The 27,871-nt window shown below is 36.8% G+C and overlaps 1 protein-coding gene across 1 annotated transcript in view; it reads left to right on the top strand.

Annotated features, from left to right (window-relative positions):
- Nucleotides 1-27,871, top strand: part of LOC150097074 (uncharacterized) — a 376,162-nt gene that overhangs the window by 189,487 nt on the left and 158,804 nt on the right. The window lies entirely within an intron of this gene.

The raw sequence follows: 27,871 nt of genomic DNA, 5'->3' as shown, positions 1-27,871 counted from the left end.
CAGGAGAATGAAAGAAAAAAGTGAATTCAGAAAGTATGAAAGTGCAAAAAACTGGAAATAAGGAGAAGGTATTGTATGCCAATTTCATGATAAGAGGTATACTTAATGGACATGTGACAAAAGCATATATCCAAGGTGCAAAAATCAAGGATGTTAGTGAAGCTGTTAGTTTGTAGAAAGAAGAAGTGAAAAAGATTATTGTTGTGACAGGAACAAATGATTTCAAAGGGAAGAAATATGCAATGAGAGAAGATATGAAGGAATGGTTGAAAGTAGCAAAAATGAAGAGTAAGAAAGTAAAAGTTTTGAGTCTGCTACCTCAGTATGATAGGATAGATTTGAGAAAGGCTATGATTACTAAAAAGACAATGAGAAGATTGTGCAGTTTATTAATGGATGAAAAGATGAAAAGACATATATGCCTGACAGACTACATTTAAATGGAGAAAGTTGTTAAGTGAGAGTTTGGAAGTGCAAAATCAGGAAAACTAGTGATATTTGGGGGGATTTAATCAAGCATGTGTCTGACCACACCTGGGATAAGTGAGCATGTGTACTCATATACCAGGATAGACTAAAAGTTTAGAATTAACATAACTGGAAAACAGTTTTGTCTTGTATACAGATTTTGGGGTTGTTAGAATGAGATTAGAAGAAAAGTTTAAAGAAGAAAAAGATTGGAAGAAAAGTTGCAGGGGCAAAAAAAAAGTAATTTTTTTTTCCATCCAAAAAAAAAACTGATCAGCCCAGGAATATAATTACAGAATTCATCTATATACAAGTACTATTTCCAACAGTTGATTTGAAATATTGCAATGAGTAATTATGGTGATAATATTAGCATACAGGAACTATATCTTTATTTTTTATCAATATTATATCATATGCAAACCAAAAAAATGTGCTGTTTTTCAAAGTATGGTTATATTTTGTTCATTTCAGACATTTCTTTCCTCACTGGATTGTGTCCAGAATATACATGTATATAATTTTGAATGTGTATTCTGTTATCTCTTAATCCCCCCCCCCATTATAAGCCTATTATTATCAATGAGGATAGATGCTGTATTTTCTTTACTAATGATGGAACTCCTCTACATATTTGATCTCTTCTGTCTGAATGAGCAAATTTTCCATCATGCAGATTCATTTTTCTTCTTCAATCCTCTGTGTGTGTGTGTGTGTGTGTGTGTGTGTGTGTGTGTGTGTGTGTGTGTGTGTGTGTGTGTGTGTGTGTGTGTGTGTGTGTGTGTGTGTGCGCATCAAAGAATCTAATAATCTGTGTTGGAAATTGTTAGATTCTTTGAGACTTGCACATATGTGTTCACTCACATTGAAAATTGATCAGTTCTCTGTTGATCTATAGCTCCAGATAACGTTCCTTGTGGTCTTATATCTGAAAGTTATTTTTAACATAATTCAAAGTCATTTCAAAATATACTGCACTTTGACGATCTGATTAGCTGAGTGCTTAATGTATCTGCTCTCTAACCAGTAGGCTGGTTCAAATCCCACTATGGGCATGGGTTCTTGCGATTGTCTTTTGGTGGAAGATGAATTGCATCGCCCAGTGTGAGACCACCACTCTGCTTATTGGAGGTCTAAAGTGGCTTGAAATAGTTTCATGTTTGGTCTCTAGATAAGAGTTTCCAGATTATGCAAGAAAAAGAAATAAAACTACATAAAATTAATATACTATAGGTTTTCAACCTTTTATGTGTGGAAGTCACTTAAAAAATATGTGCCCTTCAATTGGAAAAGTTGAGATTGATTCTCACCATGATGCAAGGAAAATTTATATGGACTTTTTCAGTTGAAGGTGAGTTAGCTATCTTATACAGAGATAACAGAGTTTCCTTCTCCACTAGAAAATCAGGATTTTTTCATCCTTCATACAGACGAATCAGCCCAAGAACACACACACACAATTAACCAACAAAAATATTACTAGTAAATGGTAGATGGCATATTGTGCATGATGAATTATGTAGATGTTGGATTAAACAGTATTGACAGTGGGTTGAATGGTGTGGAGTGCCCCCATTCCCAGTGAATCCTTTGACTCCATTATTATCCACTTAATAATAATGAACTGGAACAAATGAGGATGAATATGAAGCTGGTGATATTGATTTAGGAGCTAAACAGGCAGATTTCAAAGTATTATTATTATTATTTGACACCTCCAGGGAGTCCAAAGACTCGTCAAGGGGGAGGACACCTGCTCTATAACTCTGTCTCCACCACTCAGTCCACCAACTGACCGCAACTACACCAACGCCATCTACTGCCAACCACCACCACTAGTATTTCCATAGACAATCACAAACATCCATGCCCACGGCAGGATTCGAACCTGCAGCCTTTTGGTTGGGGAGCAGATACGCTAACCACTCGGCCAGCCAGGCTGACAAAGTGGTTATATGTTAGAGCAAGCATTCCTTCTCCTGCTGTAAATCACTGTATTTAGGCTATTACTATTAATTACTATGATACTATGAATGATTTGAAGCAAAATATCTAGTTTGATGATGAAGTTAAACCAGGGAGACCAGTTATTAATAAAGGTGATATTAGAGTTCCCACAGGATGATGTAAATAGACTCATAGTGCAGATAAAGAACAGTGGTTGCCAGTTCTCTGTGGCAAGGTTGTGTAGTTTGGGATGAAAAGAGTCCAAGCTGTATATTATATTGATGTAACTAGACTGCCAGAAATGAATCAAACACTAGATTTGGTAGTGATAATGGACAGAGTTAAGTTTAGAAGGTTTGTTGCAGAAGTGGGAAAAATAACTCAAAATATTACTTTGATACTAAAAAACACATTGAAAGTTATCATCTATCTTTAGAAGGGTTTGATATGACTACATTGGAGATCGATAAAAAAAAAAAGTGAAGATGATCCAGAGGTAAGTGACTAAGATGGTGACTGCTGTGTGGAATTATTATCAACAGACCTCCATGGAGTTAAGAAACTCATCATGCTAGGCCACATACTCACATACACAGCTCATCATACCTTGACTTAAATGCATTCACTCTCCCTGCACTCACAACACTCCCAAGCAATCCATTCCAAATCACCTACCACTCTCTATGTAAAAAATCTACTCCTCACCCCCTTGCGCACACCTGCTTTATACAGCTTCCAGGGATGGCTTCTCATTCTCCCCCTGCCTCCAGATATTATATGAAAATTCTCATCCAAGCTAATCTGGTAATTATCCCTTATCAATTTGTACATCTCAATCGTGTCTTCCCTCTTCCTTCTACCCACTATGCTCTGTAATTTGCATTCTCTTAATCTCTCTTCATATTCTACATTTCAGAGACAAAAAATCAACAAATGTCTCTGAACCTTCTCCAACAGCTCATCATGCTTTTAAAAATCTGGCAACCAAATATATGCACACTAATCCATATGTGGTTTGAAAAGTCCTGTACAGTGAAATCAAAACATCCATTCTTCTACACTGTGCTCTCTGCTTCATTCCCATGATCTGCTGTGTTATAGTCACAGCAAATTTCATGGACATTTTAGCAAAATTTCCATGAAATTTACAGTCCCTATTTACCATAACCTGCAAATCTTTCAGCTCCTCTAAAATATCCCCACCAATCCTATAACCTCCATCCCATCTTCTTTGCTTCCCAAATTTTGACTTACACTTTGCTACATTAAGCTGTTATCCCTGTTGTGTTGTATTTATCGCTATTATATCGATGCTCTATATTCAATTATATCCTTTCTTACTTCAATCTCTTCTATCATTATCCTATCGGCTGTGCCATTTGTTGTGTAGCCTTTTCTTGTTTATTATTACCTTTTACTATCTATATATATTTGTATGTTCCATTACTCACTCATACACAGTTATTTCCCTTCTATCCTTTTGTAATAAGTTTCCAATAAGTCTAGCAAATCAGCTATTCACCCTTCTATCCTTAAACAAACTAAGATTTGGCCGCTCTTCAGTTTAGTCACGTGTAATTCTTTCACTCATAAGGGCTTTGTCTAAGTATGGGACAAGGCATTAAAATCTACCCTCTGAGACATTCTGCCTGTTAAATATTGACGAATTTATATTTTGCTGCGCCAGCCAATATATAGAATAGATGAGACTCTTATCCAAGGTGGCTCTCTCAGAGTAATACACAGTAATAAACTTTCTAACACTAATTCAACTAATTTCAATTCGCTTTGTCTTTGCATGCAGTCGTGGTCTAAAAAATCAACTTATATTCATATCTCTCTCCCGCTAGGTTCGATAATAATTTTATGAGTGGCTATTTGAATACACAAGTCAGGCTAGATTTAGGAGAATGCTATAAAACATATTTATTTAGGTTTAAAAGATATACATGAGAAAATTAAAGTACATGGTTAACATAATCACTTTCCTAGTAAAATTCTGATATCATTACTAACACAAGAATACATGCATAATAACTAGATCCCCAGAGTTTTTCTATAAACATACAAACTTCTGGCTTAATTTTACATTATCTTCAATCACTCTCTGATCACTTGAATGGTTTGAATGATAGTCTTTGAATTCGATAATAATGTCTGTAAAATAACAATGTAATAATTATAAAAATGGTAATTTATATAGAAGGCTTGCCAATTTTTTGCTATACTCTTTGGTCTCTGGCTTCTAATTCTCTCTTTGGAACACAATTTAGCACTTCTTCATCTGGTTAATATGTATGATAGGAGTTTAGCCTTTCTCAGGGTGGGTGGGTGTGTATGTACACGCACACCCACACGCACACAATAATCTACTGTTTATCCAGTCTTCAAAACAGTGATCCTTCAATCAACCAACCTTTGCATGTCAACCAACTTCTATTAGAGCACCATACAATAGTACTTCAATCAATTATTCGATCCTTCAACTATCAGAACTCTCCATTCTGATAATTGAATGGTCAGATAAATGATAGATTACTGTATATGTATATGCAGGGCATTTTATTATGCATGCATTTTAGCATATACTATGACCCAAGATAAAACTCTCTGTAAATCACATTCATGGATGTAATCAAGATAAATATATATTTATATCATATATCATTCCCAAATATTGGCATTAGCGATTTCACCTTGCCACCTGAATTTTTGCATGGTCTGTAAATAAAGCTTAAAGTCGTCTTCAAGTTCTTATGTTTATATTATGCCTGAGAAGGACAGTTATGTTTATTTATGTAAACTTTTTGTTTCATGCAGTTAAGTTTCCAGTGAAAATATCAGCTTTGAGTGATAATGAGGTATTGGCTTAAGAAACATTTTCTCTGTGATGTGTTGTGTTCTTTGTATTAAGATTATTTCCTGGACATGATACCTTAAACTGGCCTGGTTAACTGAGCAAATAACATCTCTACTTCAATTAATAGTCTGTGGATTTGAATCCTGCTATGGCAAGGATATTTGTTATTTGTGAAAGCCTTTTGGTGATAGCCTGGTGTGAGACTACTAGTTTACTTATTGGAAGTTTTATATTGCTTGAAAAGTGCTGTGCTTGGCCTCTAGAAGATTACAACCTATATGTGTTGAATCAGAGCCATCATAACTCACTAAACAACTAAAGCAATGCCTTGGAATGACAAGTCTGGAGGATGTCAGAATTTGTATATAAACCATAAAAGCACAACTTTTTGCTTTTAATATTGCATATATTTAGCCAGCAAAGGTTGGTCGATTGGTAGAGCCTCTGCTACTAATAGCTTAAGCAAGTTTGAGCGCGGTTAGTAGTTGGACAGGATCAATCATTCGATGCTGTTGACACACTCTCCCTCGATGAGTCTTTGGACTCCCTGGAGGTGTCACATAATAATAATAATAATATGCTGTCCTTAAAGGACAGCATATATGTTAACAGTCCTGGGTAGGATTCACATTAAAAAAAAAAAAAAAAGCTAAAAACAAAGTGAATATTTGAAAACCAACACTTCTATCAGCACTACCTCTAAATTAAAGTAATTGAGAGAGGTAGAAGAAATATGGATTTGCAGAGTTTGGTGAATAGGAGGAAAAAAGATGATATGATAGAGACATATAAGTTAGCATGGAATACACTACTGGAATATGCAGTAAGGATTTTAAGATTCAATATGATAGATTTGTTGTCAGTTGAATGAACCTCCCACGAAGAGTCTGCCAACTCCATGGAAGATGTAATAATAATAATAAAAAATTTAGCCAATACTGTGCTACAGTATCTGCTGTTGCTTTACTAATGTTTTACTGTAATTTGCTAATACAAATTAGCAAATGCTAAATATACAAATTAGCATTTGCTAATTTGTATATTTATTTATTTTATTTTGTTAGTTTTTCTGATTTTTTTTTTTTTTACATTTTTTATTTTTCATTATTTTAATTTTGTAGAATTCCTGAGCATTGGTCAAGACACTGAGGGAAATCTCCATCCTCTACAATTTCAAAAGAAGATCATATTAACAAACATGAAATGCTTATGATCATATTATATATGAAGATTGAAATACTGAAAAGTTAGTTTTTCTTCTCCTTTGCAGTTTATTAATGCCATAAACCAGGGATCCCCTAACCCCACAGGCTGCATGTGGCCCTTAGAACAATTTGATGCAGCCCATGGTCTCCCAGAAAATCTACCTCTCACAGATTAGCAATTATGGACTTTACAACCATGTTATAAATTAACTCTTTTAATTTCCTGATGTTTCGATCTTCATATTAAGATCATCATAGAAACCTGAAATTTAGGGAACATATTGCAAAGGTAGTGAAGGTAACACAGACGATTGCTGCAATAATGAGAAGGACACTGACCTGCAGAGATAAAAGAGTTATCATTCCATTGTATAAGACTCTGATCAGACCACACTTAGACTATTGTTCTCAGATTTGGTCTCCAAGATTTGAAGGGGATAAATTAACTGTGGAAAGGGTACAAACGCAGATAACAAAGATGGTTTCAGGCCTGTACAATGTTAGTTATGAGGATCAGCTGATCCTCATAATGTGGACTGCAGAGTTTGGTGGATAGAAGGAGAGGTGATATGATTGAGACTTTTAAACTGTTGAGGGGTGGTTACAGGGTTGACACTGGGAAGTTCTTTCACTTGGTTGAACAGCGGGAAGGAGTCATGAAAAGGGGCCATCCCTGGAAGTTACGAAAGGAAACTGTGACAAAGAGGGTGAGGAGTGGTTTCTTTGCATGGAGGGTGGTTGAACCATTGGATGCATTGCCTGATGGAGTGGTATGATAGACGTGTGTTTCTTAGAAAGGACCTCCCACGATGAGTCTTTTGACTCCATGGAGGCCTGGATAATAATGATAATAATAATAATAATGATAAAGATCATCATCTGGAGCATATACAAATATACAGGACAAGCTGAGTTATATTACATACAGTAAGTTAGAGAAACAATGATTTGATCATAGGTTATTCTACTGGCATGACCTCTAGTTAAAAAAAAAAAATTATTTAGAAACTACATCAAGCTAAATTCTATTTATGATAACATGAATAAACATTCTTTCTTATAGATAGTTTTCTTTTAGTAACAATGATGTCTATTTTTAGCATTACAATTGTTATTTTTTATTAAGATCCTGGATTAACTACAGTCCTGTTTATAGTTACTCTTAGAGGAAGCTTCTGTGGGTCGAATATGTGCCTTCCATATGTTTGGGATTTTTAGCCCATCATTATTGTTCAGATTGGGGTGGTTGATAATAATCTCACAGGCTTCCTTAAATTTGCATTCATACCATGTTTTGGTGTGATGTAGACAACTAGTGCTTTTCCAGTCAATTCTATGTAAGGTGTTCAGTGCATGATCAGAAAGGCTAGCTTCACCATAATTATTATATTTAATGTGTCGTTTATGTTCTTTTTGTCTGATAGGAATTGTGCATCCTTTTCCCCCTATATATGGTATGTTACATGTGCAGTAAATATGGTTATGTGGTTAAATATTTGGTTAAATATAATAATTATGGTGAAGCTGGCCTTTCTGATCATGCCCTGAAAACATCTTACATAGAATTGACTGGAAAAGTAGTAGTTGTCTACATCACACTAAAACATGGTATGAACGCAAATTTAAGGAAGCCTGTGAGATTATTATCAACCACCCCAATCTGAACAATAATGATGGTCTAAAAATCCCAAACATATGGAAGGCACATATTCGACCCACGGAACCTTCCTCTCTAAGAGTAACTATAAACAGGACTGTAGTTAATCCAGGATCCTAAATCAAAAATAACAATTGTAATGCTAAAAATAGGACATCATTGTTAGTGAAAGGAAACTATAAGAAAGAATGTTTATTCATGTTATCATAAATAGAATTTAGCTAGATGTAGTTTCTAAATAATTTAATTTTTTTTTTCACTAGAGGTCATGCCAGTAGAATAACCTATGATCAGATCATTGTTCCTCTAACTTACCGTATGTAATGTAACTCAGCTTGTCCTGTATATTTGTATATGCTCCAGATGATGATCTTAATATGAAGATCAAAACGTCGGGAAATTAAAAGATTTATTTATAACACGGTTGTAAAGTCCATAATTTCTGAAATGAATGCTGATCACCGTGCAACACTAAAAGAAAGGACTACCTCTCTCGGATTATTTGAGAGCATCGACATTTAGTAACCCTATGTGAATAAATCATAATCAAAAGCATCTGTATTAAATTTTTCTCAAATTTCTCCCAGCTACAGACATAGACTGTTGGTCACTTATGTCATTTAAGGAAATAGATGGTGGCATTTCAGTATCAGTTTTCACCCAACTGTTATGAAGATTGGAGGAGGTAAAGAACTGTGAGAAACAACCAGTTTTGAGACCTGCGAGCTTAAGTGCGAATTCATCCAAGTTAGTAGTACATTATTCTCGCTGCTTTCAGTCAGTACCCATCATCATGTTCCAGATAAGTTTTGCAAAGTGAAGTGTTTTTGAGGGTCTTGTGGTGTGTTTAGATATGGATGATTTGTTGCTTTGATGATTTTTTTTTTTTTTTGTGGTTTTTGTTACCTTTATCAGTTAATTCTGAAGTATATCTGGTGATAGTGAATATAGACTATGGTAATCAGAGTTCAATGTTTTAAGAGTCCAACCTGAAATGAGTATTATTCTACATGCAAATGAAATAGATCAGTAAATAATAGATGTCTATGATATATCAGGCTCTATGAAATTCTGCCACTATATTCAGCACTACCTGATATGTTTGTGAACCTAGTGATTTACAGTGGCCAAATTCTCCACTTTTGGTAGCACACATATTTGTGAATTAACATTTTTAAAAATGAAAAGAGTCAAAACTGCAGAACAAGACTTTCAAACGATCATTTGCATAATATTTTAAGATTGTGTCATGAACCTTGAAGTAAATATTAATAAACTTTCTGATCTGATAATTTGCAACTTCAAATATCATATTAAATGTATGTATATATTCTGATAAATAAATATATTAATTTCATAAGTTTAATGTTATCTTTTGACTAGGACAGATATTTTATTTTTTGTTTTGTATATCTATTGATCATCGTAATCTTTCCATGGATGCGATATATCCATTTTCCCTGAATTTTACTGTTTACTAACTAGTACATTTTCAAGTATTTTGTCCTATCACCATGCAGAGAGCAAAATTTAGTGAATCTAAAGAACTTACTCTAAAAATAAAGGTCAACGGATTTTGTCTGCAACTCGATAAGTCTTCCATTACTGAAGGGAGGAGATGACAAAATGTTCTCAAGGTTATTGAAAAAAGCTTAGAAATGGAAGAAAGGAAGATGATAAAAGTAATGTGAAAACTGAAGATAAGGATATCCTAGATGTCTGGAGTAATTTCTTTGAAAGACTATTTAACAAAGTGAGTGGTGACAGAATAGTATTAGAAAATTTTAAAGAGGTTAGTCATGCAAACAGGAGTATATACGACGTGTTTTGAAGAGCTCCTGATTCAGATAAGTTTTACTAGGAATAATTAAGTATATATGCGTAATTGTTTAAGTAAGAGCGGCTGTAAACGTTGTACGCTACCGATATTATTAGTGTGGGTTTTTTTTTTCTTGCTTAAACTAAATACGAAAACGTTAATATTAGACCTAGTAACCTGCAGAGAAAAAAAAAAAAAATGGCGGCGGCATTGTCATTCCATGATTTTAATTTGGATTTCAGTCGGTTCGTTAAGTGTGAGGTCTGTTATATGTATTCCTTCGACTACATAAATGATTTGTGGATGTTTAGTGCGGATGGAAGAAGGGTGTGTGCGAAATGTGACCTGAACGAGGAATTGATGAATGCGAATATGAAGTTGATAACAGAAAGTGCTAGTACAGATTGTGTCGTGAGTGCACGTTTGAAAGAGGATGGCGAGAAAGACAGGCGAAAAAATGTTAAAAAATCAGGAAAAAAGAAAAAGAGCGATTTGACAACCATAACGGATGTTAAAAGGGACGAAAGTGAGGCGGAAAGAAACGAAATTGAGAGAACGAATGAAAGTAGAAATGGCATGGTGCAGAAATCGCAAGTAAAAAAAATCGAAAGAATGAATGATAGTGAAAAAAGAATGACTGATGGCGAAAGTTGGATGCATGTTGGAACGAAAGTACTGAACCAAAGAAAGATGAATGACAGTAAAAGTGAGAAGAATGATAGCGAAAGTTGGACGTATGTTAATCCGAAAGTACGGAAACAAAGAAAGATATGTGAGAGTGAAAGTGAGAAGAATGATAGTGAAAGTTGGACGTATGTTGGACCGAAAGTACGGAAACAAAGAAGGATGAATGAGAGGGAAAGTGAGAAGAGGGGGTCGAGAGTTAGAAAGTTAGAAAGATTTAATGATAGAGTGAATGTGTCGCGAGGTTCAGAAGGTGAATTGGATTGGATGAAGCAAGAAATGAAATGGATGCGGAATGAAATTAAGAGAATTCAGGTCAAAACTATTAAAATAAATCATGATGGCATGAAAGAGATAACAAAAGATGAGCGAGTGGCGTTGTATGGCGACTCCATTATTAAAGGTGTGCTAGAGGATAAAATGCACAAGGTATGTTTTCCACACGGTAAAATGAGTAGAGTGATTGAGGCATTGAATATGAGGCGGGAACGAGCAAAAGAGTTAATTGTATTAATTGGTACGAATGATTTGAGAGAGAACAAAGAGCATGTCAAAATGAATGTCAGGAGACTGCTTGGAAAGATAAAGGAGAATAGTGTGACAGGAAGGGTGGTCAGTGTGTTGCCTAGGTATGATTGTGGTGAAATGAGGCGGAGAGCAAGGATTATGAATGATATTCTGGCTGAAATGTGTGAGGAGATGGGAGTACAGTTTATTAATGTGTGGAATGAGTTTGAGGGACGAAGTGAGCTGTATGGGAGCGATGGACTGCATTTGAGTGGTTATGGTGTGAGTCGCTTGGAGAGACTGCAGCTGGAAGGTAGAGAAGTGAATAGAGAGAATGAATCAGATCGAGAGGGGAGTGATGTGGAAGAGCAGGAGAGTAAGACAGGAGAGATTGAAGGAGTGGAAATGAATGTGGAAGTGAGTGGTATGAGTATAGAAAATGAGAGAATGGGTGTGCAAGAGGAGCAGGGAAACGGCGAGGCTCAGGGTGGACAGGGATACACAGCGTGAGAAAGGTGGATGCTCCAAGAGGAGGTGAGAGAATGTGTAGGCAGGAAGGTAATGGGATGATCAGGGATCAAAAGGAAACAGATGGAATTGCAAAGGGTTCTAAAATGAAGAAGCAGAAAGGGAAATGGCCCCAGTCCAGCATGGAGAGATCACATCGAGTGAGTGGTATCAGTGGAACTAGCTGTAGATCCAGAAATGAGTTGTTGTGTTTGTATACCAATGCTAGAAGTATAAGAAACAAGGCGGATGAAATGGTTGCACTAATTGCGTCTGTGCACCCAGAGATTGTCGGAATAAGTGAGACATGGTTAGATGAGGATGACATCCTGACAGGAATAGAGATGGAAAGGTATGATGTGTTTCGTGAGGATAGAAGGGGTAAAAAGGGAGGGGGAGTGCTATTGATGATAGAGAAAGAGTTATGTCCATACAAGGTAGAGATGCAAGAGGGAAATGGGGCCAGTGGTTTTGAGGCAGTATGGTGTGAGATAGAGGTGAATAGAATCAAATACTTGGTGGGATGTTGTTATAGAACTGGTAATGTGGATGGTGGTGATAGTGAAATGTATAGTCAAATAAGCCAAGCAAATAAGAAAAGGGTGATCATTATGGGTGATTTTAATTATGGCAATATAGACTGGAATGAAGAGATAGCAAGTGGAAGTAAAGAAAATGAGTTTCTTGAGTTTTTGAGTGATAACTACCTCAGACAGTATGTAACAGAGGGCACAAGAGGATTAAGGGTCTTGGACTTGGTTATCTCATCGGAGGATGTAATTATCAATGAGGTATCAAATCATCCACCAATTGGTGAAAGTGACCATGAGGTGATTACTCTTGGGTGGTTGCCAGCAGTGCAAGGACCCCTGTGAAAAAAGGGTATATGTGGAACTACAAGGGGGGTGATTATGAAGAGCTCAGGAGACAGCTTGCAGGAGTAGCATGGAATGAGGAGTTAGCTGGAAAAGAGATCAATGCAGCTTGGGGGATTTTCAAAAAATATTTAGTGGATGCAATGTCTAAATGTATACCACGGGTGAGAAGGATAAATAAGTTAGGTGTGAGATGGATGAATAAAGAGATTAAGCATGCAATACAGAGAAAAAGGGCATTGTGGAGGCAGCATAAGAGAAGTGGAAGTAACCAATTTCATGAGTTCTACAAAGACCAGGCAAGGAGAGTGACTTGGTGAGAGTAGCTAATGAAGCTAAAAAGAATCCTAGGGAGTTCTTTCGATATGTAGCCAGCAAAAGAAAGAATGATTATGGAAGGATGACATTGATTGGAGGAAATGGTATAAAGACAGCTGTTGCAGAATGTGTGGTGGAGATACTTAATGAGCAGTTCATAAAGATCTTTCAATCTTGTGAATGTGACTTCATGGAGAGATTAAGAGCAGTTGATGATGGGGAGGAGAGACTGACTGTAAGTGAGCAAGAGGTGTTTGGGGAGTTGAGTAAACTAGATGTAAATAAGGCTGTGGGACTTGATAATATATCACCGCGTATTCTGAAGGAATGTGCCAGAGAGTTGACACCTGCCTTGACATATTTTTTTAATACGAGTCTTGCACTTGGTCAAGTCCCTAAAGAGTGGAAGGAGGGCAAGATTGTGCCACTTCATAAAGGAGGTGATCGAACTCAAGCATCAAACTATAGGCCTATCTGTGTGTCAGGTGTTGTGGTTAAGTTGTTGGAGAAGCTTGTGAGAACTAGGATCCAGAGTTGGGTTGACAACAATGGTATAATCTTTGATGGACAGCATGGATTTGCTAAAGGGAGGTCATGTTTTAGTAATCTACTTACTTATTACAATAAAGTGACTGCTTCCTTGGACAGAGGAGAAGGATACACAGTAATATACTTGGATTTTGCAAAAGCTTTTGATAGAGTACCTCATGATAAGTTGACAGTCAAACTAGAGCAGATGGGGTTGGATATTAGATTAGTGCATTGGATTGGAGACTGGCTCTCTGATAGGTATCAACAAGTTGTGTATGGGGGTGCAATATCCAGGAAAAGGAAAGTCACTAGTGGAGTGCCTCAGGGATCTGTTTTAGGGCCATTACTATTTAACTTGTATATTAATGATATTGGCGAAGATTTGGATGGAGATATTCAGTTGTTTGCAGATGATGCAAAGTTGGGACGAACCATAAAGAGTAGTGAAGATGTTGTGGCCTTGCAAGAAGACTTGAATAAATTGAGTGATTGGGCAAGCAAATGGGGATGCGAGTTCAATGTTACAAAATGTAAGGTTTTAAAATTTGGAAAACAAAGATGGGATGCAGAATTTATGCTTGGTGAGAATATATTGTTGGAAGTAGAGGAAATAAGAGATCTGGGAGTGATAGTGGATAAGGATCTAAAATTTAGGGGACACATCACCAAAATTGTGAAGACAACACAAAGACTTCTGGGAATGATGAGGAGGACACTGACGTGTAGAAGTAGGGAGATTCTTGTTCCATTGTATAAGGCTTTGATTAGGCCACACATGTACTATTGTGCCCAGATTTGGTCACCTGGTTTTCAGAAGGATGAAGAGATGTTGGAAAGGGTCCAAAGGCGACTGACTGAGGTAGTTTCTGACCTCTGGAATGTCGAGTATGAGGAAAGATTGAAAAGATGTAATTTGCAGAGTCTAGTGGAGAGAAGGAAGAGGGGAGATATGATAGAGACCTACAAGTTGGTAAGGGGTTGTTATAGGATCAATGGTGGAGAAGTTCTACAGAGAATAATGGGAGATCAGGGGAGAACCAGAGGTCATACCTGGAAACTGTATAAAGAGGGTGTGAGTAGGGGAGTGAGAGGTAGGTTTTTTTCGTGCAGAGTTGTGAATGATTGGAATGCCTTGCCTGAGAGTGTGGTGTCTGCAAGGAGTTTGAATGTGTTTAAGACCCGGTATGATGAGATGTGTGTGAGAGAAAAGGACCTCCTAGATGAGTCTTTGACTCCATGAGGTCTTGTTTAATAATAATAATAATAATAATATATATATATATATTAATACTTGAGGTAAAAAAAAAAAATGAAAACTTGAAATGTGGAAAGGCAGCTGGAGTAGATATTTGACCAAACATGCTTAAATATTATTATTGTTGTTGCATGGGCACCTCCATGGAGTCCTAAGACTCATCGTGCGATATGGAGGTAGAAAAATTTTGTGGTGGCTGCTCTGCATAATTCAGAGGAACTGGTCAGAAGGTCAAATTCCAGATGACTAAAGTAGAGCTCTTGTAGTTCCCATCTATAAAAATGGAGGAATTATGGAGGAATTTTTCTACTATGCATTTCTGGTAAGATTTATGAAAGCATACCTGAAAAGAGATTGAGAACAAATTGTGAAAGAGAAACTTTGGAAAAGAACAAACTGGATTCAGGCTAAATAGAAGTTGCCAAGATCAAATTTTTACTATTTGGCAAATCGCAGAAATATGACAAGGATCTGTACCTGATTTTTGTAGATCCGGAAAAGGCATATTGGGGGGGGGGGATTGACCCCCTCCCCGCCCCCTTCAAGTTTTCAAAATTCGAGTCATCAGAATTCAAGGAGAAAACCGGCCTACCAGTCCAGAACTTGGGGGGGGGTCGCTGTAGGCGTCGGTGGGGGGGGGAAGAGCCCCCCTAGTGGGAGAATAATGAAATAAGAACATGTATAATTTAGTCAAAAAGCTAAGTGGCCAATGCATGAAGTTAGTCATGATAACAAAAAAAACTGGTTTTTGTTGAAAACTGAACAACAGAATAGGAAATGATCACCAGACACACAGCTCCAGAAATCCACTCACCACAGATGAGTTATCAAAAACAAGTAGCAAGTGTTTTTCAATCTCATTCTAAATGCATTCAAAATTTCTCTAGAAGTCTTAATGTAAACCAATCATTTTCACTTCCTTCCTACCTTTTATCTCCTAAGGTTCAGAACTTTTCTTTCTGCATGGAGGAGTATGAAAAGTTGGTTTAAAACTCAGCCTGGCATGCCTTCTTCCCCAACAGATGTTCTGTCGTCATTGTCAACTGATGACTTTTAAACATTTCTTCCCATAGCAGTATTACAGAATGTTCTTCTCACCCCACATAGAAACATGCTCGACTATACATCACACTTCCAGGTTTCATTTCACTTTTGCAGTGAGAAAAATGAGCTACTATTACATATTATCATTGTGATATTTACTTGAAAACAGTAAATTTTAAATTTTGTACACACTTCAAGCACAAATTCATAATATATTTATAATATGAAAGTTAGTAATTTACTAACTTTTTATAATAGAGTGGCAGCAGAGTTGGATAAAGGAAATTGCTATATGGTGATTCTGCTGGGTTTTGCAAAGGCATTTGACAGAATACCTAGCTTGCAGAACTTTAAATAGGCTGCCAGTATGGGCAAAAGTTAATGGGTGTCAGTTTAATGTTGAGAAATGTGTAAAGTTATGTATTTTGGGATAAATAAATTACAAGCATGAATGCATTTAGTTCAATTACAGTTAACATTTCCAATACAGCTATTAAAGAAAACTTTTGTGCTTTTCTCACAGTATAATTTTATTAACAAAGGAATTGGCACAGTTTAATCAAACACTGTAGTACATCATTATATGTATACATCTTATGGTAGTCTACTCCTGGAAATAGATGAAGCTAGAGATTTGGAAGGGGGGGGTAGAAGAAAGTTTAGAGGATACATTGCTAAGGTAGCCCATAAGATTACTTGGCTATTGAAGAACACATTAACAAGTAGAGATAAGGAAGTTATTCCTCTTTATAAGGCCTTGATATGCCCACAGCTGGATTACTGTAGTCAGATCTGGTCCCCTGAGTTTCTTGAGGATGAGAAAGCAGTGGTGAGGATTCAGAGGCAAGTGACCAAGATGGTGAGTGGCCTGTGAAATGTTCCCTATGAGGATTGAAGATGTGTGGATTGCAGAAGTTGGTTAATAGGAGAAAAGAGGGGATATGATAGAAACATTTAAGTTGCTTCAAGGATTTTATAGGATAGATGCATTAATGTTTCACACTTGGCTGGAGGGAACATAACAAGGAATCATCCATGGAAGTTGAATAAAAGTGTGGTTAGTAGGAGTTTGAGGACTAGATTTTTTGCTTGAAGAGTTGTGAATGAGTGGAATGGGTTGCCAGAATCAGTTGTGAGTGCTTTGTCTTTTAATGGGATCAAGAAGATGTATGATATAGAAAGTTTTTTAACTTGGGTATATTATGTATTCAAGATACCAAGTAATTTTATATAAACTTGGATTTTAATCCTTTTTCCCAAGTAAGCAAACCGACAAGTAAGTCAAGTTTGCACCTGCACGTAGTGCAAGACTGAGCAACTCATGGTAGTGCCACTCTCGGCAACTCATAGTGCCACTCTCGGCAACTCATGGTAGTGCCACTCCAGGCAACTCGTGGTAAAGGTGGATTAAGATCTGATCACTTTCTTTAGTATTTTTCCCCCTAATGTAAAGCACATTCCCTTGTGGAGATGTATGATGCTATGCATTAAAGGCAATAGTCACTATCCATACAATGCTAAGGTTGAAGTAATGCATTGTCAGGTCTGGCTCCCACTGACAAGACCTCAATAAAGGTCAAAACCGGTATGGGTAGTGACTATTGCCTTTAATGCATAGCATCATACATCTCCACAAGGGGATGTGCTTTACATTAGGGGAAAAATACTAAAGAAAGTGATCAGAGCTTAATCCACCTTTCCCACGAGTTGCCTGGAGTGGCACTACCATGAGTTGCCTCAGTCTTGCACTACGTGCAGGCGCAAACTTGACTTACTTGTCTGTTTGCTTACTTGGGAAATAGGATTAAAAACCAAGTTTATATGAGATGTATGATAGATTGTGTGGATAGATTGGGTCTCCTGCGATGAGTCTTTGGACTCCATGGAGGTGCCCGTATAATAATAATATTAATAATATTATTATTATGAATGCATTTAGTTCAATTACAGTTAATATTTCCAATACAATGTATTAAAAGAAATTTTTGTACTTTTCTCACTTCTTCAAGTGTCATCCCCTAGAAGGGAGGTTGACAACCATGTCACGGAACTTTTTTCTTTCTTTTGCTGTTCTGGAACATTTATGGTAATCTTCAAACTACATTCTCCTAGGTCTACCTCTCCCTCTTTTTTCATCCAGTTTCCCTTCCAATATTAATTTTTGAATGCCTTCTTGTCTAGTCAGATGCCAAAATATTTAAGTTTTCATTCTTTAATTATTTCATTAATGTTCTCTTCATTGTTGCTTTCTTTAAAACATCTTCATTTTTCATTTTCTCTATTCCATGATATTTTCAACATTCTTCTGATAGTCCACATTTCGAAAACTTCTAATTTTTTCTTTGCTTCTTTATTTAGAGTCCATGTTTCACTGTTGTAGATAAGACTTGACCAGATATAGCATTTTATTAATCTTTTTCTTGTGTCTATGTTAATGTCTCTAGATGTTAGAATAGTTTTCATATCAATAAAGGTTTTCCTTGCTATCTCTATTCTTTTTATTTGTTTAAGGGAATTTCCTCCGTCTGTAAACGTTTGTCCCAAATATATAAAAGACTGAACCTGTTCAATTTTCTTTTTTTTTTTGTTAACAGTTATGTTTAATTTCTTATTTATTGGTTCTTTTGATATAATCATGCGCATTGTTTTCTTTAGGTTAATAATTAATCTCATGTCTAATATTCTGTTATAAATTTCTGTGACTAAGTTTTGAAGATCATCTTCAGATTCAGCTATAAGGATTGTGTCATCTGCATAGCTGAAGTTGTTGAAGTTCCTACCCCTGACTTTTACACCTTTCAATTCTGAAATATTTTTAAAAACTTGCTCACTATATGTATTATACAGTAAGGGTGATAAGACATATCCTTGTCTTACTCCTTTTTTGATTTCAAAGTTGTCAGAATATGTATTTTTATATCTTATTGGTGCCATTTGATTCCAGTATATATTTGTAATTATACGTAGGTCTCCTTTTAACCCATTATTTTGTAGGATATGTATTAATTTCTTGTGATTTATTGAATCAAATGCTTTGGTGTAATCAATAAAACAAAGATATATGCTTTTCTGGTTATTGAGGCTTCTTTCACATTATGTTTTCAAATTGAAAATTCCTTCTCTTACCTTTGTCTTTTTGAAAACCTGATTCAGTGTCTTCTATTTCTATTGACAAAGTGCCTTTTATTCTTTCTAGGATAATTCTGAGTAGTAATTTTGTAACATGGCTTGTTAAACTTATTAGTCTATATTCTGAACATGCAAAAGTTCTTGGAATTTTGGGAATAGTGACAAAGATGGATTTCCTTAGATCATCAGAGATGTATCCTGTATCATAGATGTTATTAAAAATAACCTTTAGGTCATTGATTGTTTTCATTTAATTTCTTTAACAATTCGATAGGGATCTAATCAGAGCCTGGTGTTTTCGACACAGAGGAAATTGAAAACAGATGATAAAATTTTAGAAGTGACCATCCATATACAAAATATGGATGGTTCGCTATCCATGTTTTGTATATCTGGTACGTCTGTGTATTCAGAGTTAAACAGTTTTTTTCCATATTCTTTCCATCTATTTTAAGATGGAAAGAATATGGAAATATTTTTGTATAACAAAAAACTGTTATACAAAGATTATGGTTGAAATTTTTCTTTTTATTTGTCAGAGCTTGGATTGACTTATGTATTTCTTTACATCTTTCATTTAGCCACTTGTCTTTAGCCTTCCTGCATTCATTTTTTATAATTTTACTGAGTATTCTATACTGTTGTGTCATCATCATCATCATCATCAACAACCATCGGTCCAATGCCTGTAGGTGTCTGCTGCCATCTTGATATGATTCTTCCATTGCATTCTGTTTTGTGCAAGATGACTCAATTTGTGCATAGAGTTTCTGCACCATTTGACAATGTCATCGCCCCATTCTCTGTTTGGTCTTCCCTTCAATCATTCCAAATAGCAACGTTTTTAATTTTCTCTCATCATTCATTCTACATATATGGCCAAATAGACGTAGTTTCCTTTTGATTATTTTCTGGATCAGGTTTTCTTTTGGTTGTATTCGTCTGTAGATTTCCTCATTGTTCACTTTCTGTATCCAGCTTATTCTCAAGATCTTTCTATAGCACTTCCTCTCAATGCCAATATCCTCCTTTCAGATTCTCTCAGGAGTACCCAGGCCTCGCATCCATAGAGCATGCTGTTGAAGATACAGGTTTCTACGATGTGCAGTTTAGTTTGCATCTTTATAGCTCGGCTCTTCCATATTTTGTCCATGGCTTTTGAAATAGTTGTTGCTCTGGCTATTCTACTTTTTATCTCTTTTTTGGGGTCCAAGTCATGCGTCATGTGACATCCAAGATATGTGAAGTGTTCCACATTTTCCAGTTGAAATCTGTCTATTGTAACTTCTGTTGTCCGAATATCATTGTTTTTGTTTTTTCAAAGTTGACATTTAGTCCATATCTTTTTCCTTCTCTGTATAGTGTTTGCAATGTCTGTTCCAGGCTTGCTGCATCTTCTTCAATCAGGATGATGTCATCTGCAAAGAAGAGGTAGTTTATTCTCATGCCATTTATTGAAATGCCTCCACCTTCTTCTTTAATCTTATCTAGTGTCTTCCCAGATGTGTGATGAAGATGATTGGCGATATTGGGTCCCCTTGCCTTGTGCCTTGACTAGTGACAAACCGATCTCCAGTCTCACCTGCTATTCTGATTTTTGCTTGTGCTTGGCTGTTTATATCTTTCAGCAGGCAGATCAATTTATTGTCCACACCATAGGATTCCAAGACAGCCCATGTTATATTTTTGTCAGTATTATCAAATGCTTGTGTACTTTTCTTTTTTTGTCTTTCATAAGTTCTAATATTAATTCTGTCATCCAGGGTTTTTTCTTATTGTATTTAATTTTTGGAATAATCTTGTTAGCTGTCTCATATATTGCACTTCTAAAATGTGACCATCTATTTTCAGTTTTCTCTGTGTTGCAAAGTATATTGTCTTCTGTTTTATACTCTACATGATCTAATTTCTTCCTGATTTCTGAGTTATATGCCATTATGTTGTCAGGTATATTCAGAGCTGTCAAGTCTTTCAGTATGATTGTTTTTAGAAATGTTTTTTAGTTTAATTTTTAGAGTAGACACAACAGGGTTATGGTCTGAACCTACTGTATATCAGCACCTGGGTATGTTTTAATGTTGGTTATATTATTTTTGTATCTATTATTTATCATTATGAAATCTATTTGGTTTCTTATAGAGTTATCTGAGTTTGTCCACGTATATAGTCTGTGCTTTGGATGTTGAAAGAAAGTATTCATTATACATAGGTTGTTTTGAATGCAGAATTATATCAGTCTCTCACCTCTTTCATTTTTTTTTGTCCAATCCAAATTTTCCAACAGCTGTATTTTCTTCCCCTTCTTGAATTCAAGTCACCCATCACTATGAGTATCTCATTTGATTTTACATATTCTATAGATTTTTGTAAGTTATTATAAAATTCTTGCATTTCTTTATCATTGTAAGTGATTGTGGGGGCACCTGGATAATTACGATGTTAAAAGACTTTGCAGCTAATTTAATAAGCATCATTCTTTCATTTATGGGGCCACAGCCCCATTACAGATTTAAAGATGTCTTTCTTAATCATGAAACCTGCTCCATATTCATGCTTCTCTTCACCAGAATATACAAATGTAAAGTCACCTTTTTCTAGTTTTCCTGTGTTAGGCCATCTTGTTTTACCAATTCCCATCACATTAACTTTGAGTCTTTTCATTTCCTGTAAAAGTTGTCAAAATTCCCTGGTTTATATAATGTTCTCACATTCCAAGTTCCAATTTTCAAGACTTCAAGGCTCTGTTTCTTGTTTTCAAATGAGGAATATCAGATGCCAACCTTCCTTTCAGATTTAAGTTGACATCGTCATGAGTGCATTTGCAGTGCTCATTTTAGTCACAGTTTCAGTGTTTTCTTCCCTGTAACTATTTACAGCTTGGAACGTTGCAGAGATTCCAACTTCCCAAGCATAGCTTGTAAGATATTTCCGTTTTTCCATGGTTGACTATAGCATAGTAACGTGGTGAGGTCCCGATCTCTTCCACATCTGCAATAGCCAGCTAACTTGGCTCACATTTCCAGCCGTTGATCTGTATTCAGATTCTTCCCTGCCAGTTGTTTCACATTGCTATCGATATCTGAATTCTTCCACCAATGATGAAACAGCAAATGTCATTGCAGTCCTAACATCTTCCCCAGAGCCCCTTTAGAAAAAAGTTAAAATTGGTACAGTTTAATCAAATACTGTAGTACATGTGTATATCTATACAGATATATCTTATTCTTCCAACCTTTTTAACTTTTAAATAGGTGCATAGCTGTGATATAGTATTGTCCTAAGCTCATGCTATTGTCTCACAGCTCATGATATGAACTAGCTTAGTGTAATTAAATAATTGAAGCTTGTACATAGTGAAAAGTCTTTTTAATACTGTTATTTAAAAAATGAAATTAACTTGCAAAACCAAGTCAAATACTGGATCATGTGACTGAGTACAGTGAAAAGTGAGTTTGGCTCCAGAGAGTGACATACAGTCTTGCCATAAATACTGTTACAACTTCCATATTCCCTTGTGCTCCCCACAGAATTGCATGAGCCCAGTTCCATTAGTGGTGCTATGTGCAACCAACCTTTGTGTTTATCAATACAGAGGGAGAGAGAGTTGTCTAGCTGTATGGGTTATCATGCAGTGGGGAGATTATGAGACCGTGTAGCTGTAATAGTACTTCACAAAGTTGGAATGCAGCTACCCATTATTTTCAACACACTAAAAACACTCAGGATCAGTAGGATTTTAACCATTATAATTTTGTCTCCTGGATTCCACAATGATAAAGAAGCTGTGGAAATGGTGCAGAGAAGAATTATAAAGATTATATTCAGATTATGGAATTTAGATTATGAGGACAGATTACAGACTGGTTAACAGGAGAAAGAGGGGTGATATGATAGAGGTCTATAAACTTTTGAATGGGTGTTATAGGATATCGTCTGATGAAATTTTTTGTTATATGGAAGGTGAGAAGAGAACACGGGGGCATCCATGTAAGTTAAGTTTGTTTGCAGTCAAGAAATGGGTAAGAGTTAGATTTTTCTCCCACAGAGCATTGAGTGAGTGGAATAGTTTGCCTTTAGGGATAGTGAGTACATCTAGTGTGAATGAATTTAAAGGAAGGTATGATAGCTGGTTTGGGTGATTTATAGCCTCCCTCAATGAGTTCTTGACTCCCTGGAAGTCTCAGATAATAATGATACAGAAGACGTATCTGATCGATAAAAAAACAGGTCAGCAACGCTGTGTTAGGACATAACAGCTTGCAAGGGCTGTGAAGGCACACTTCTACTGTAATCCTATGAGAACACAGAAAGTGATGCCATGAGAGATTAAGTGTTTTGCAAAGAACAATGTTATGTGTACTAACTGATGACCTATCGTTGTTCCACTGGACACAATTTTCTTTTGCAGAAATGCAAGTTGCATTTCTGCAAGAAAGGGATCAAATCCTCCAACAAAATGTATCAAACCACCATGCTGAACACCTGGTTTCACAGTAGGCAGTGGACCCTCCAACAGGACTCAGTCCCTGCAGAAGGCAAGGACCACACAACAGTGGTTGGAAACAAATGTGCTTGATCACATCACCATCTGATTGGCCATTTGGAAGTCTTGATCTGAATCTGTTGGGCTTCAAATTGTGGTCGGAGCTTGAGAGAGTAGCCTACCAGAAACCCCTTGACACCCCAGGATTGCCAGCCTGAAGATGGATTTGGAGCAAGCAATGGCAGTGTTTCCATCGGATGTTCTGCATGCTACTATCGATATGTGGCCTTGCAGACTTTGCATGTGCATGAAAGCAAGGGGGGGGGGGATTTTGAACATTGAGTGCTGCTATGTGCACATTATACATATGGTTTGTATGTACCGAAAGCTGTAAATGATTTAAAAAAAAAAAAAATATATATATATATATATATGTTGACAGGGGCATGCCAGTGGTGTCCGGCACCTGTGTGCAAAACTTTAGTTGGCACTCCTATACCGCTTTCCCCCCCCCCCCAATAAAAAAAAACACTTTATAAAACATTATTTTTGATATTTGATGCCAATAAGGTGAGTATTTCATTTTGAATTTTATCTCCTAAATAGGAGGGCATATTTTTAAAGTCAGGATCATTAGCTACATGTCGCGTGTGTTCCGATATAAAAGGATTAAACTTTTCTAACATCTCAATGCATTTTCTCAATTCTATATTCTGCTGTTATCAGCAGAATATAGAATAAAGTTAAAAACTGCAGCAGATTTTCTTATATATGTTTAGAGCAAATGCGAGTGTGAACAAGATTAAACAAATTCCAATGCGGATCATCCTACAAACAGTAAACTCACGCAAGTTCAAGTTTTTACTTGTTTATGCTAAACTACTTGTTAGAACTAGGATCAGAATAAAATAAGATCTTAAGGAATAATAACAAATAAGTGATTATTAATAATTTGTTTAAGACAAATCTATAAAATATAATTAAAATTTAAACAAAAATGTAATTTATTTTGATATCATTAATGAATAATTTTTTTTTTTAAGTATTTCCTCCTCGCCTAAAATCTTTCATGCCTTTACTATCCTGGCACCTGTGTGCATCGCACACATTGCACATGTTGCCGGTGCACCCCTGATGTTGAGCCAATATACAAGAGGTTGTTGATCAACCTGTAGTACATGTGTAGCATGTATGGGTGGTGGGTTGGGAAAGAAGGTGCGTGTTCACATTTGATTTGAATGACTGTATATCGTATTTCCTGGGGAACACAACAATGAGGAAGACTGTTCCACAGCATAGCAGTTGCAGGGATAAGGGAGGAGAAGAAACTTCTGTGAGTTTCAAGGTGCACTGTGCATCTTTAAAGCCTGACTTTGAAGACTCCCTCCCATTCTAAAGCTCTCTTTTTATGTTGGGCCCATACACGAGAGGTTGATTGATCACCTATAGTACATTCTACTGTATATGAGTAGTGGGTTGGGAAAGGAGGAACTTGTTTATGTTTGATTTAAAAAAACTGTATATTGTATTCCTTGGGAAACACAACATGGGGAAGACAGTTCCACAATACAGCAGTTGCAGGGATGGAGGAGGAAAAGAAACTTGTTCTGTGGGTTTCAAGGTGCACTGCGAAGGGATGTTGAGCAGCAGCTACGCTTGCTTCTACGAGCTTAGTACTAAGTGGGGAAATTAGTGATGTTATTTCAGATGAATATTTTCCATGGAAATATTTGTGGGATACACATAATGCAGAGACCGATCATCTCTGCACTATGAAAGTGGTACTTGTTCACATTTAGTTTGAAAGTGGGGGGAGTGAGTTGGTAAGAGATGGGTCATTAATAAGTTGGAGAGAGTGACCATATGGTGTTGACTTGGAAAATGAATAGACATGCAGGAGTATCAAAGAGACGGGAACTTATGTGGAATTATAATGCAGGTGATTATAATTGTCATAGACGTCAACTTCGGGAAGTTTCATGGAGGGAGGAATTGGAAGGCCGGGATATCACCAGTGCTTGGGAAATTATGAAATAATATTTGTTATCAGCAATGGTAAGTTGTATACCATGAGTGAAGAAGAGGACGCAATTTGGAATAAAGTGGATGACAAACAATATTAAACTGGAATTGCATGCGAAAAAGAGGCTAGGGAAGAGATATAAGGAGACAGGTGAAGAGATGCACGAGGAATATAAGACACAGGCCAGAAGAGTGACTAGTGTGGTAAGGAAAGCGAAACTGGAATATGAAAGGAGATTAGCCCTAAGATCCAAAGAAAATCCTAGGGAATTTTTTAGCTATGTGGCCAGTAGGAGGAGAAATGACTGTGGAAGAATGATATTGTGGGATAAAAATGGGAATAGAGTGACTGATGCAGAGGACATAGTGGAATTGTTCAATGAACACTTTATTGGAGTATTTCATCCTAAAGGAGTCAGTTTTAATGCTAGAGGGATAGGACTGGTTCGAGGTCTGGAGGTACAGGAGGAGAGTGTGTTTCAGATACTGAGTACTCTGGATGTCAGTAAAGCTGTGGGACTGGATGGTATTTCGCCACGAGTTTTGAGAGAATGTGCTAGGGAATTGACAGTACCTTTAACGTGGCTTTTCAATGAAAGTCTGGCTTTGGCAAAGGTGCCCAGGGAATGGAAGGAAGATAAGATAGTGCCATTGCATAAGGGTGGTAACAGACTGGAAGTGTCTAATTATAGGCCAGTCTGTGTGTCATCAGTAGTTGTTAAGATCTTGGAGAAAGTAGTGAGGGACACCGTATACAGCATTGGGCAGATGAGGGTAATGTTATCTGTGAGAATCAACATGGATTTGTGAAAGGATGCTCTTGTTTTAGCAATATGCTAGCCTTTTATAATAAAGTTACAAGAATATTAGATGAGGGAAAGGCATGTACTGCAATTTTCTTAGACTTAGCAAAGGCATTTGACTGGGTGCCACATGATAAGCTGATATTTAAGTTGCAGCACATGGGTCTGGATGTCAGATTGGTCAACTGGATTCAGGATTGGCTGTCTGATAGGTATCAGAGAGTTGTGTATGGTGGAGCAGTTTCCAGGAGGCAGAGGGTTACAAGTGGGGTCCCACAGGGCTCAGTACTAGGACCTATATTGTTTAACCTTTATATCAATGACATAGCCAGTGGATTGCAGGGGGATATTCAGTTGTTTGCGGATAATGCAAAGCTGGGAAGAATTATTAGTAATAGTGCAGATGTGGTAGCCCTGCAAGAGGATTTAATTAAGCTAGATAGATGGGCAAATGAATGTAAGGTCTTGAGGTTTGGGAAACATCGATGGGATGCTGCATACTCTATGGGAGGAGTTATACTGGAGGACGTAGGGGAGACAAGAGATCTGGGGTTGATGATTGATAGAAACCTGAAGTTTAGGGGTCATATTGCAAAGGTGGTGAAGGTAACACAGAGGATTGCTGCTATTTTGAGAAGGACACTGACCTGCAGAGATAAGAGGGTTATCAATCCGTTGTATAAGTCTCTGATCAGACCACACTTGGACTATTGTTCTCAGATTTGGTCCCCAGGATTTGAAGGGGATAAATTAACTGTGGAAAGGATACAAAGATGGATGACAAAGATGGTTTCAGGACTGTACAAGGATAGTTATGAGGATCAGCTGAGAGAATGTGGACTGCAGAGTTTGGTGGATAGAAGAAGGAGAGCTGATATGATTGAGACTTTTAAACTGTTGAGAGGTGGTTACAGGGTTGACACTGGGGAGTTCTTTCGCTTGGTTGATCAGCGGGAAGGAGGTCATCCCTGGAAGTTACGAAAGGAAACTGTGAGCAAGAGGGTAAGGAGTGGTTTCTTTGTGTGGAGGGTGGTTGAGCCGTGGAATGCATTGCCTGATGGAGTGGTGGGAGCGAGAACGGTCAGTGAGTTTAAAGAGTGGTATGATAGACTTTGTGTTTCTCAGGGGGGACCTCCCCTCGATGAGTCTTGACAGACTTTATGTCTTAGGAAGGACCTCCCTCGATGTGTCTTTTGATTCCTTGGAGGCCTGAATAATAATAATAATAATAACATGAAAGACTTTTGAAAGTCTATAGTACATCTAAAAGAAGAGATATCTAGCTTGAAAGTGCTATTGTGAATGTAATTTCATGCATAAATTAGTCTACTTAAGGAAACCTGTTTTGGCTTAGTTTTAAAACCAGAATGAAATCCTTGTTCTAGAGGTCTGGTCACCTAGGTTTCTTGGCGATGAGGGAGTGATGGAAAGTATCCAGAGCCTGGTGACCAAAATGGTGACTAATCTGTAGAATGACAATAGATTGAGTACTTGCAAGTTGTGAAAGTTAGTTTACATACAGAAAAAAAGGAAATGTTCCTAAAAGGATTTATAGGATCAGTGCAGAAGAAACATTTGGCTAGAAGTCACAAAAGACAGAAGGGATCATTTCTGGAAACTGAGTAAGGGTGTAGTTAGCAAGTGTGTGAGAATTAGATTTTTTTACTTGGAGGTGGATGAGTGGAATGGATTACCAAGGTCTGTTGTGAGTGCTTCGTTGGTCAGTGCATTCATGGAGAGGTATGATATATATTTTG

Source organism: Typopeltis vanoorti, chromosome 18 (assembly GCF_054136105.1).
Source record: "Typopeltis vanoorti isolate ZY-2024b chromosome 18, IOZ_Tvanoo_1.0, whole genome shotgun sequence".
NCBI classification, from domain to species: Eukaryota; Metazoa; Arthropoda; class Arachnida; order Uropygi; family Thelyphonidae; genus Typopeltis; species Typopeltis vanoorti.
This window is presented reverse-complemented; position numbering and strand designations above follow the sequence as displayed.